This window comes from Apis laboriosa, unplaced genomic scaffold (genome assembly GCF_014066325.1).
Source record: "Apis laboriosa isolate Shangri-la unplaced genomic scaffold, ASM1406632v1 scaffold151_cov152, whole genome shotgun sequence".
Lineage (NCBI taxonomy): Eukaryota > Metazoa > Arthropoda > Insecta > Hymenoptera > Apidae > Apis > Apis laboriosa.
Genome location: NW_025221867.1, coordinates 369,026 through 382,526, shown reverse-complemented (window position 1 = coordinate 382,526; position 13,501 = coordinate 369,026). Strand labels below are relative to the sequence as shown.

Below are 13,501 nucleotides of genomic sequence, written 5' to 3'. Positions count from 1 at the left end.
GCCAATATCGTTCCCTTAAAAATCGATCGACAACGTTCAATCCTATAGAATTATCATATAATACTTGTTATTTCATTTCATTTTATTATTATTATTTTTTCTTTTCGAAAATAAATATTCGAAAGAATATTAGCCATTGAATCGCGAGTCGATCATACGCGATCGTTCCAATCCGATTACGCGATTGCTTCTCCCACGTGTTCGAGCAGAAAAAACCGCTCGGTTTCGATTACTCGGAACAAAAATATAGAACGTGTTTTTAGAAGAAAGCCTGTGATAAAGCTTAATCGATGGAATCTCGTCGATCGATCGAGATGTGACGATTTAGAGTGATGGTGAATTAGATCGTTTACAAAGATAATATAAAAAGAAACGCGTATGATTTATCTGATGGAATTTACAGTTCTGTTATTTCCTGTGATTAATCACAGAGGGCAAGGTGTTTTTGATCGAGAATCGGTTCGAAGAAAGAAAAGCTTCCCGTAACAGGAAATTCGATTATGGAAGTTGTCATGCGGATTCATTCTTGTTGCTTGGATGAACGAGGTTTCATCGAGTTTCAAAGGCGTGGGCATTGCGGAGGTGTTTCCATTCTGTTGAATTAGATGTTCGATCAAAACTTTTTGTATCTTCTGAAATTTCGAACAACGAGAAGTAATTTGTTAATAAATTAATCGAAAAATTGATTAAAAGTTTCCTAAAAGTAGCGTGTTATACATATAAGGGAGATATTTTAAGTTATCATTGAAAGATTTAATCCTTGTTAATCTGTATTTGAATCAGAAATTTTGAAATTAGACAATCGTCGAATATTTAATTTTCATTTGTATTCTATATACGATAAATGTTTATTTACAACACGTGAATACAAATTATAACGATCCAATTATAAATAGGAGATTTGCAACGACATACGTTTGTTTCAACAAAGATTATCCAACTCGTGTTGTTACAATTAATAATATTAGTACATGTATAGTCAGATATACGAGACAAAATATAAATCACGTATTATAAATGATAAAGAAGATCAAAAATATTCATTGGATCGTCATATGATCTATCAAGATCGAAAGGATTAATTAATTAACTCGATTGTGATTATATATCATGATGATCTTTCTATACATTTGAATTTATAATATATAAATAATTGATTATATTCGTACGATTTTTTTTTCTATTTAATCAATTGATAAATTAATAATAAAAATCTTTAAAAATTTTCCCATATCGATATATACGATATATTGGAAGGAAACAATTCATCCCTGATTTCTCCTGAAATTGGCTCGCAATGTTTGAACATAAACGTTGATACACGGTTTCCGATCGAAATGGATATTTTTTTGAATAAAAATACACAGGTGTCCGTGCGCGAATGTATCAATAGCAAAAAATATTCGCATGATTTCACGAAAAAATATATTCAGTGACAAACAGCGATAAATCGATATCTCTCCCCCCCCCCCCCCTCTCTCTCTTTTCATAAAGAATAATCGCGTTTTATTCTTTTTTCGAGCAAATGTTACCCTTCAATGAGATTATTATTATTACATAAAGAATTCAAAGATCAATCATATATTTCGAAAATGAATAGTCGCATGGTCGTTTAATTAACACATTAATTAATTTACTAATCGAAAGTTGAAAATAATCTTTAAGAAGGAAGAAAGGAAAACGGTTATGCGCGATAATTTTTTGAAAATTACTAGATGCTTACTATGGTATCATCAGTATTGAAACTCGATTGTGTGTCGTACTGTTTACCCTCTTGGAACACTGTCAGCTTTCAAGATGCTTGACGCGTCGATCGTGATCCACGTCGCTTACAACACGACACGCGATGTTAGACACGACTGGCATCTACTTCGACACCTTGCATCATACCCGATTGCCCTGATTCCATCACCCAGTTATATATCCAAACATCCATTGACATTACACTTATTGCTCTCGATCGTTTGTTCTTGTTACGTTCCGGTTCGATTCACGTTTCGATCAACATTTATTTTTTTCGCTCGATAGTTGTTGTATCGGAATTGTACGATAGTGGAGAGATTGTTCGATCTATCTTTGCGAAAAACGAATTTTTCAAGCGACGAAGGGAACTCGTTTTTAATATTTTAATTATGAATATTTTATTTTATTATTTATTCTATTATTCAATTGTTCGAAATCGTTCTGTATACGCTATTTTCGACGATGTAAATGGACGTCTTTTCGTTACCAGGATAGAAATAAAATTTAATTTGCAATTGACGTTGAACACATTCCTGTCTAGAATGTGTTAATTATTGAAAGAAAAATTATTGAGAGTGTTAAGAATTGGGCAAAAATGTATAATATCGAAGAATGGAAAATATTCATATCATTATCTTAATATCGCTTTAAATAAATACATTATTTTTCTCGAAATGTAGAATAATTTATTTAAGAAAATTCTTCATTACATTTGTCTGTTTTATAAAAAAATGTGCATTAAAACGATCATAATTATATTGAGAATCTCATCAAAAATCGTTGATGCAATTTATCGGAGATTTATATCAAATAATTGTTATATATACCCTTTCTTACTTTGTACTTCAAGTATAAAAATTGGAAAAAATCCTGCGTTTTTTTCCACTCCTCTCTTTTCGATCCTCATTGCAATGCTTCTGGCGAGGAATATATCGGCGTATATTCCAACGGATCACCGATTGAAATATTCAATTATATAAACTCGCGTGGACAGTCGCGTATTTCGCTTTATCTTTTTCGTTCGCGTCACTTTCAGTTTAACTTTGCCGCGCGGAGTTGATTCACGTTTCATTTAATCGCGAAACGCCGCGAAGGGAGAAGCAGCAACTCTGGTAACCGAACGATTTCTGGCGATATTTGCGTCCAAACTGTATGGAAATCCCTGTCTCCCGAGCACCGTGCGCGCAAAGCTTATTTACGTTGGTAAAATGGCCGGGCCGAAATAATAGAAAACTCGTGAGGTATCTCCGATCAGGGAGGGTGGAATTGGATTAAACGAGCCACGCGAATCAATCATCCTTAATTTTGATGTCAATCGTTTGATTTCTGAGAATTTAAAATAATCGATTCTCCATTTTAAGAATTCTTTAAAAAAAGGAAGAAATAGAATTCGTCGGAAATTTTTATTATCGCATTAATAATAAATTTTTATTAGCGCATAATTTTTATATTTTTATAATCGCATTAATTGTTTTATACTTTTATCGCCATATAGTTTCACTTCTTTATTATCCATTACCATGTTTTTGATACGAAAGAATGGAAAAGAATTTGACATTAGCGGCTTAATTGTTTCATTTATAAATTTTTAAATGTTATTTAAATTCTCTCGTTTAATTTATTTACATACATGTTTAATAAAAATAAGAAAATAAGAAAAAAAGAAAAAATAAGAAAGAATAAAATACACCGTATAATACACCGAGGGACAAAAATAGAAAATATTTCGTTAAATTTTCGATTTTTATAAAAAAGATTAATGAATGATTCGTGTATGAAAATGTAATAAAAAAATCTTTTCTTCTTTTAATCTTTTTGTTTTTTAAGTAAATTAACTACTATGATTCTTTTTAGAGATGAATTATCGTTAAATCGATTTATAAAGCTTCGACAAGCATAAAACTTTTTCATTTATTAATTGAATCCAATTAAAATGAATGCTTCTAGAACGGCAAACGGTTTAATCGTGTTAATCAACGATTAATCAATTCATCGTTCACTTCTTGTATCTCTAATTAGTAGCTCTTTTAAATGTGATTACAGTAATCTCTGTTTGTTTATGCCGCGTGATAAATTATCAAATAAAATTAATTGGAAAAAAAGAAAGTTTTTGTCAATAATTTCATGTATTACGTTCAATTTTTTCCTCTTATATATTATTTATTGTTTTGTATTTTGGATACAAAGAAGAAAAAGAAGATTGTAAAATACACAATACAATAATGAAATTGTTACAAGAGAATTAAAATAATTATTTACATTACATATTGTAGGTACATTATATATTACAAAGAAAGAATATTCTTTAATCTTAAAAATTATACGATTATCTCGTAATAGAAGAAGATATTAAAACAAAATTTTAAACGTATATCAATATAATTAATAATGAGTAAATTGATAAAATAGAATGAAACGAACTTCGTTAAATGATAAATTTAATTTTCTATTTTGTCAATCTTATATCTATTGATAGGATCAAAAGATGCTAGCATTTACATTAAATGCTTTGTCAATATATTTTAATCTTGTATCGTAATAATTGAAATTGAATAGTTATCATTTCTCTCGTATTTTTTTTTTTAAATAATTTTTTGATTTAAAATGTAAATAAAGCTTTAAACTTTCATTAATAATATATATTTGATTAACATTAAAGATGAAATGTATATATCGTATTGTATTAAATAAAAATAAAAAAATTAGAGATAAATATAAATTTTACGAATATTTCAGAGAAATATTGAATGACTGTTGATAAAACTTCAAACGATCCATATTTATATAACATTTTTATCTCTTTTATACTTTTATATTAACAAACTTTTTACAAAGTCAGAAAAAATGTGGGCCACTTTTTATATAGTGAGATTTTAATTAATTCGTCGAAACTAAACAGAAGTAGACAACTAATATTATGATTGACCAAGTAAATAGTACGAGTTTCTATTGTGTGCAAATATCCTTTAATAGAAAACATTTTATTTGCACAAATATTATTTAATAATAAATAATGATGTATAAGTGATTCAAAATATTGGAAAAAAGATAAAGATGTAGAATATTTTTTCATTCAGCAATAGATTCTAAATTAATAAATGTATTTTATTCACTCTCATACGATTCTTTCAAACTGGAAGACTGACATGCATCCAATACGTACATTGAATGAAAAAATAATATACCATGTTTTATAATTTCATCACAGAATTAAAAAAATAAAGAAAAATATTGGAAAGATTCATATTCCTTTCAGTTTTTGTTATTTAAAGTTCATTCAAATCCATTACACACAAGCCTTTAATCGAAGACAAAACTAATAGAATATATAAACCAGACATACAAAGAAAAAGAAAGAAGAAAAGCTTAATAATTTATAAAACAATCAAAGATCATCGTAAAAAGATTAACCAAAATAAAAAGCATATATTCAAAACTCTTACATTCCTTACAATTTTAATAATTTCAAATCCTTTTAAATTAACCATTAAACCTTCAAAGGTATCAAAGGTATAATACATACAAAAATATAATCCCACAGATTAACCTATAAAAGAAGACAAAGAAGAGGAAACAATATCGATCGATTAATCGAACTCCAAACGATTTCGAACTACACGCGATTCGTCCGATTCCGGTGAATGGCAAGCAATTCTAACGACGAGACGCCTGTCCTTAAGAACGAGTAATCGATCGGTATTGTACCTGTGTGCCCCCTGCGATACGCTCGCCTCCCCATCGGACAAATCTATTACATTATCGGCGTTCAAGGTACGCCGATAAGTGTCGATAGCGACACTCGAAATTTCGACACGCGGTTATATTCACGTTAGGTCGTCCCTCTTCAACCCGTGTTCACGAGCTTGTTCACGTGTACAGCGACTTAAGAGGGTAAGCGTATGATTGCGTTATACGCGAAAACGTATCGAGATGGTCTGAAGAGGGGGAAGGGGAAACAGAGGTATTGCGGGAAGATGGATGTATCGAGGATTGAAAATTGGGTTACATCGGGTATGTAATGCGCGTTATTATATACGCGTGTGCATATACATACGATTGTATTGTATATATACGTGGTATATTTGATCGATTCGCGGTATTAAATGTATAATAGCGTTGGAGAGGAATACGGGATATTGTAATAATGTGGGTCATCGTGATTTTGAAAATGTGTTGGATTAATGAATTTGTGGATGGAGTTTAAGCTATTATTTTGGTGGAAATTTAGCAGTTGGGAGAAATATGTACAATATTCGGAAATGTATGCGTGATATCTAGAGGAGAGGGTGGATCGAATCGTTGTTTAGGTTCTTTGTTTGCGTATTTATTCGCAGTGGTATGAGTGAACATTTTTGTTTTGTAATTATTCGACAATGGATATTAATTTTTGCTCGAGTGTATCGCAAAAATGTCTATTGTACACGCGATTTTATATTTAAATTTATAACATTTACTTTCGAAACGTTTAATATATATATAAATAAAAGAATTATTAACAATAATAGTCTTTCATTTACAAAGAAATACAAAGAAATTTTTGTAAATAGAATCATTTATTATTATTAACACGAAAAATAATACTTGCATGAGAAAAATAAAAAGAAAAAAATATTACAAAGAAAATTAAATAATTCAATAACCTATAGATATAATTTAAATATTCTTCATTAATTAAAGATTAAGAATCACATTGCACTGTATATGTTTGTAAACACGAGATAATAATCACACGTGTTAAATATATGCAAATAAAATTACTTTATGTTATCAAGATGAATATGACCCGTCTGTAAACTGTATTAAATCTGATTTTAATTCATATTAAAATGTCCAACGCATTCACCGCTGGTCGTATTTCAGCTCACTTTTCATTCACGCTAATTAGATTCTACATTACAACGAACAATGAAGTATATAACCAGAGATTTATAGTACAAATATACGAACGCGTAAAATATATTATGCGACATACTTTGTGCTCTTCTATTATCGTTAAACATAATTACACCTCTGCACATGTAAGTAATTATGTATCGTACAATATTAACACGTTCATCGCAAGAGAATCACAAAGAAAGTATAAATGAAATGATGTCCCCTTTCAGTTATCGTTAATCGAGATTATAAATATAAGATATAAAATTATATATTGAGATATTAATTGTAAAGGACATGAAAATATAATAAAGATAAGTATAATTTTTTTTTGTAGAGAATTATGATAGTTTTTCCTTATTTTTCTTGTTTTTTCTTGTTATTATTATCAATGATAAGAAAGAAATCAGCAATTATTTATTTATATTTGTATAAGAAATAATAATAAATATTGTTCTCTATGTAAAAAATATTAAAGATACATTTTAACGAGTATTAATTGATTTTATTCATTTGGAAAAAATTTATATTTCCAAAATGAAATAAATATTATTTATTATCGATGATAATTAAAAGAATGCTCTGATAAACCTGCTGGATTGATTAGGTTTAAAACTTATGCTTTAAATAAATTAGGATAGACAGTCAGATCAAAGCTAAAAGTTACACGAATATTTGTGGCAGTTGTATTTCCTTTGTGGGCAAGTGTAAAAGGATCACCATAGTATAATATAAGCGATGTAGAAACAAAGTTAAGAGAAATAAGCAAGAGATTCCTGGAATATCATTGCAATTACGCGCAAAGTTTCAAATAAAAGTTTGATTTTTTGCGTAAAAAATATAAAAAAAGGTAAATATTTCGCCGTCAAAACCTATTCAAAAAATAGAGGAAACTATGCCATTGAAATCGCTTTTTGTTTCATTTCGATATTTCAATCGATTGCCGAGATATAAGGATTCAAAGTTTTTCATGGCGCTTAACGTAGCATAAAGAGATTATGAATAGGTCAATGACCTTCACTTTTTGGAACGTTTTTCTAAGAATCGCGTTTGTCGCTTGTCTGAAGTTTGGGATAAGTCATTTGGGACGAGTGAGAAGTTCAAACGATTAAACGATTAAAAATTACCTTTTTCTTTACACGACGATATCTTGGAAACCGGAAGTCGTATCGAGACAAATAAAAATACGTTTTAAAGGGTAAGATTTTGTGCTTCTAATGATCGTTCACTCGTTGATCGTAAATTATTATTTTCAAACTTATAGAGGTTCAAAATTTTTTTAATTTTAAGGATTTAAATCAGGTTCAAGATAAATGGTTAAATATCACTCTTTTCTTTATACTTGCAAATCGGAAGTCAAATAAACGAAAAAGCATTTTAAAGGATAAGAATTATTATTTTCAAAATTGTAACAGTTTTAAAATTTTCGTAATTTTAACAGGATTTAATTGAGTTTTAAGATAAATCATTTAGACAAATGTATTTAGATATTGAAGATTAAGAATTGTGTTCTCTGTTACATAAACTATCCTATATAATTTCTTTTTATTTGTCTTTTAATTATCAGTAACGAAAAATTGAAGCCAAAGAAGCATTCTTTTTATTTTTCATTTTTATCTTATTTTAATTTGAAAAATCATTTTTAATATTTGTAATGGAAATATAATAACTTTAATTTTTAAATACGAGAAAAAAAAAGGAATAATTAACAGTAGATACTTTCAAGTCATTTGTTTACACAATATTTTAATACGAATCATCATCAATAATTCGTTTAATTTTTTGAAACTTCTTCGGTATAATATATCATACATCAAAAGAAAAATTAACTTTTTACACAATTTTAGGATTTACAGCTAATATTTTAAAATTTAAGTTAAGCTAACTAGTTTAAAAAGTTTTCTATTCAAAAAGATTATAATCTCTTCTTGTCAGATAAAATGACCTCGCCATTCGACGTGTTGACGAATTGTCTCTCAAAAAACAGAACACGAAAACTTTGATTAGATTTCCAACACGCTTGTTTCAGGAAAGGCAAGTATCTTGACGTTGCGAAATCGAATCACATAATCCAGTTTCGTATTTTGATGCAGTATATTGCACTTCTGTCGCAATGATTTTACTTGCTAAAGGAAAGGAGAAATACGTGAAAGACGTGGTAGACACTAGGGTTACCAGAACCGTAACAAGGCAAATGGATGGAGTAATGTCGGAAAATGGGGTGTGTAAGACAGTATTGATATTAATTTGTGAATGAAAACGAAGGAAATCTTGTACGTTTCGTCTTTAACTTATTTTTAATTCAATTAACGAATACATAGTAAATTAATATAATACAACCATTTTGATTCTAGTGTTAAATCAATTTCTCTTGTATTGCAATTAAACGTTTTCGAAGAATCTTATAACTATTTTTTCAATTTTTTTCATTAATCTCGATACTTAACAATTCATAGATCAAAAAGAATTATTAAGGCTTTAAAAAAAAATTAAAAAAAGATTCTGAAAACTTATAACTTAACTTAAAGAAAGATATAAAGTTCTAAAATTGTATATTAAAAAGAATTTTCTCGATTTTGTACATATTTCTCTATTTATCTAAATCAAAAAATCCAATCCTATTATTAGATCAAATTTTAAAGCGAAAATTTAACTAAACCGAACGATTATATTAAGCCTATTACGATTATCTTCTAATAATTTCAATCCGTCAAACACGCAAATGTGAGAATATCCTAAAGTGATATTTCAATATCAAAATACCGAGAATAGGATGCAATCCGGATCGATGGAATTAACGCTCCAAATCGCGAGCGTGTTCGAGCGCGATTCAACCCACTTTGCGCGTCAAATTTACATTTACAAGATTTTAGATTGCATTAAATCGAATTCTCTCTTTCTTTCGAGCCAATCATCGAACAACCAAGTGGAAATCGATCCCCCGAGATTATTGAATTGAATTGAATTATAACCACCAGTTTCGATTCTTAAATCGTGTTCTTAAGTCGTGAACAAAAACGGGAGAAAAATCGTTTTTTAGGCCCTCTAATAAAAGATCTAATAAAAAGATCGGCGTTAAATTTACGCGTGGAGTAGCAGGCGACGATATAGTCAATCCCCCCTCCGCACACCATACCGTATCGTGGAAAATTCGTCTGTGATCGGTCGGTGACTCCTCCGCCGATAAAGAAGATTTAGATCGATTTAAGATTCCAATTTCCGGCGGCTTCTCATGGGAGCCAGGGAGAGGCATTTGGGAGGGGAAAGGAGATGTGGCACTGGCATATCGTGATGAAAGGACGAAGAAGCACAAGAATGGTTCCTCGTAGATAGTAGCCCGGTTTCGGTACTAGGCTAGGATTCAAAGTAGATGGTCGCTTCGCTCCGAATTACTAGATTCCACTTTCTTCTCTCATTTTTCTCTCGTTTTTTTTTATTTCTTATTCTTTATTACTTTCTTCTTCTTCTTCTTTTTAGAGTTGGTTTCCATTTAGAGATTCTCTTTTCGCTGTTAACCCCCCCTCCCCCCTTTTCTTTAAATGGTTACGTTATTTTTATAATTGGATTTACAGTTAGATATTAGAATATCTGGATCACGAAATATTTGGTGTAATTCGGTTAGACAGTTTTATTATAAAGATTTATTTTCTTTCTTAAAGAGTTTTAATCTTATTGCATTGGTTTTGCTTTACAAGGTAATTCAGTCGGATAGTTCTATCTTTTCTTTTTCTTTTCTTTTTTTTTCTTTAAGGTAGGTATTTTTATTAGACTCTTCCCTTTACGTTATCATACACCTCTTCCCTTGTCCCTTTTTCAAATATACGATTCCATCTCATCCACAACCTTACCAACACTTACCTCTTTCTCTTACTTTTTGAATACAGCTCTCCACCCCCGTCTTATCTCGGGGGAGCAGGTGTTCTGAAAACATTCACCGGAACCATTGGACTACGTTACCGAAAGGGAGACACTGTGCAATGGTATTTATAAGTGAGATCGAGGGTAGACGCGTGGATACCGATGTTTAGATTATATCCGTGTCGCTTCCTCCTCGAGACTGCTTACATTGGATTACGTGGTCATGTTAAATTCCACCGATATCTTGAATTAAACCGGTCAGTGCTTCTCCTTTTTCCCCCCTTACTTTCTTCGCTCGTCTCTTCGCCTTTCTCTTCCATCGAAATTCCATCTTGGCTGTTATTAGTTCTTGCTTGAATCTCATCTCGCCAATCCTTTCGCGATTTGCTTACATTACACGTTGTATAACGTATTTATGCGTTTAATGTATTCACATATAATATCGTGGTTCGCCGCATCCGGAGCAAGATCCGCACCGTTCTGCTATCGGCTGCCCTCCATTTTTGAAAGAATGATTTATGGATCGGCGATATTTACGCGCTAATATGTCAGTTTACGCTTGTTCTTCTTTTTTGCCTAGCGCATTTTGCTTATCGCTTTTCATAGAGGATCTCTCCCTCGAATGAGAAATTTTTATCGATTTTTTTTTTGTTACCTATATTTAAATCGCGATTCAGCTTTTGATATTTGACAAGTGTGATTCGAAATATTTTTGCGTAAAAACAACATTTTATTTCGTCGAATGATATCATGTTGCAATATTTAAGTATGTTTTGTAATAGAACATTCATATAAAATATATTATTAAACTGTATTTATTTAATGGTTATTATACAATGTTTACAATTGTTTTTTATATAATAATTAATAATATATCGATAATTATTTTATTAATTTCTTCGTAACAATTTTGAACAGAAAGTACATCGTTTTAATTTTTTTTTCAACTAGTTCATGCTTCTATTGTCGTGTTAAAAGTTTGCCTTATACAACGAAACGTGAAGGAATTATGGAACTTTTAATACAATAACTGGGATGATTAATGTAGACCACGATAAAAACCAATATATGCGGCTTGTCGTTAATGTCATCTTGGATTCGAGTGAATGGACGACTAAATCCGGATTACCAACCACGTGGTTCCTCCTTTCTCTTTCCTCCTTTCACCAGCATCCTATGATTCTTTTCTTCCTTTTCACGAGTTACGTTTTCATCTTCTCGTAATACACGAACTCGATTTTTAATAATTTTTAAATAACTTGTACTTTAATACATTTAATATAATAAGACATTTTGATTTTTATTTTTATCGTAAAACTTATCTTTACATAAATATTAAAAATTTACTTATATTTTTTATTATCGAATAATTAACTTAAATTTGTTTAATTTTAAATTAAAATTATGATCATTTATATATTTTATTTTTCGTATTTGCTTATTCATTAATATTTGTATTATTATTAATCTTATATACAAATTTTCATTATCTTTTTGCATCTTCGATGCATACATTTTTTTAAATATCAAATTTTATTTATTTCATTTCTTGTTAAAAAAAATATATATTTCAATGCTTTTTTATATTTATTTTTTTTATTCCATTTTAATGTTTCCACATTTATCTCTAAGCACGTATTTTTTTCATTTATTTTTCATAGCTCTCCTCCACTGTCCCGGATCGTAGTCGTTATCATCCCTTTCCATTTCATGCCCGACTTTTGTTATTCTCTACACGAGACACGTAAAAGAATTCCCTGTATGTCCATTCATCCGCCCTTATCTTTCCTTCCTTCCCCGTATTTTGTTCTTTGAACTTTTTAATTCTATCCTATTCCGTATTCGCTCTGACCTCTCTCTGTTATTCTCATCACATCTCCATCTTTGTTTAATCTCCGTGCAAATACATATAAAGGGATTGGACAAAGAATATTTCGTATTTCAATCCTCGTCGTATTTACGCATTTGTCCACAGCTTTAATCTTTCCTCCATTTTTTTCGATTCTGAACACGTATCCTTGTGTTCTTTTTTTTTCGTGCTATCTTATTAAGAAAATCCTTTCATGTTGCCGTTTTTTTTTTTTTTAAATAGCCTTTATATTCAGATTTGTAATTTGTGTTGATAACTTTCGAATCGAAAAATATTTTTATAATTTACAAATGAATATAAATATTGGAAGGAAAAGGTATAAGAAAAGTATTTACGTAATGCTTTTTCCATGCTTATTTATCGACCAGTTTGAAATATTAAAATAGTTTGTGCGATCAAAAAAGGATTGCTATAAAAGAAACAAGGCAATGGAAATTCAATTAGAAATATTTATATTAACTATGAACGTAATTTGACACTACTTTTACATATCAATATATTATGCATGGAAAATATTTTAAAATTAAATTCTTCGATAAACCGACGAATAATTCCAGCAACTATTTTCCATAAAAATTATTTACTTCTTACATAATTTCTTATTACTTGTAAATTTTACGTGACCCAATCTTACCCATATAATTTTAACTTTACAAATTAATATTGTTACAAATATAACAATCATAAGATACACAATAATTCTCTTTAATTGAACCATCAGTCTATCACGCGGCAAGCAATCATCTTTGCCTTAGCAACATCTATTCCTATATCACGATAACGAAGATAGAGCTTCAAGTCCAGTTCCAAGTTTCCTAAGCCGAAGCTTAGCCCCTTACCTATATACTATAGATCTTGGACCACGGATCTCAGTGAGCCACTACGCCCTTCCACACTTTCGACCACCCTCCACCCTTCCACGCCGCTCTCTCGCAATTATACTCTACTTTTTCTTGCCAAACCTGTGACTCCATCTTCGTGGACTTCTCCTCCTATCGCGCTCTTTCTCTCATCGCCACGTTCCATCGCAGGCAGCCCCGTAATTGGCCCTTGGACCAGGCCAAGTCGAAAAAGAAGCGGTGAAAGGGTAAGGGTCGAAGAAGCTCGCTCGAGGAGGCAAGTAGGGAGGAGGAGGAGGAGGTGAGATTGGGTGAA

The 13,501-nt window shown here is 30.4% G+C and overlaps 1 protein-coding gene across 3 annotated transcripts in view; it reads left to right on the top strand.

Moving 5' to 3' along the window:
• The window catches only part of LOC122710736 (insulin-like growth factor-binding protein complex acid labile subunit), a 434,244-nt gene that overhangs the window by 273,175 nt on the left and 147,568 nt on the right, over positions 1-13,501 (top strand). The window lies entirely within an intron of this gene.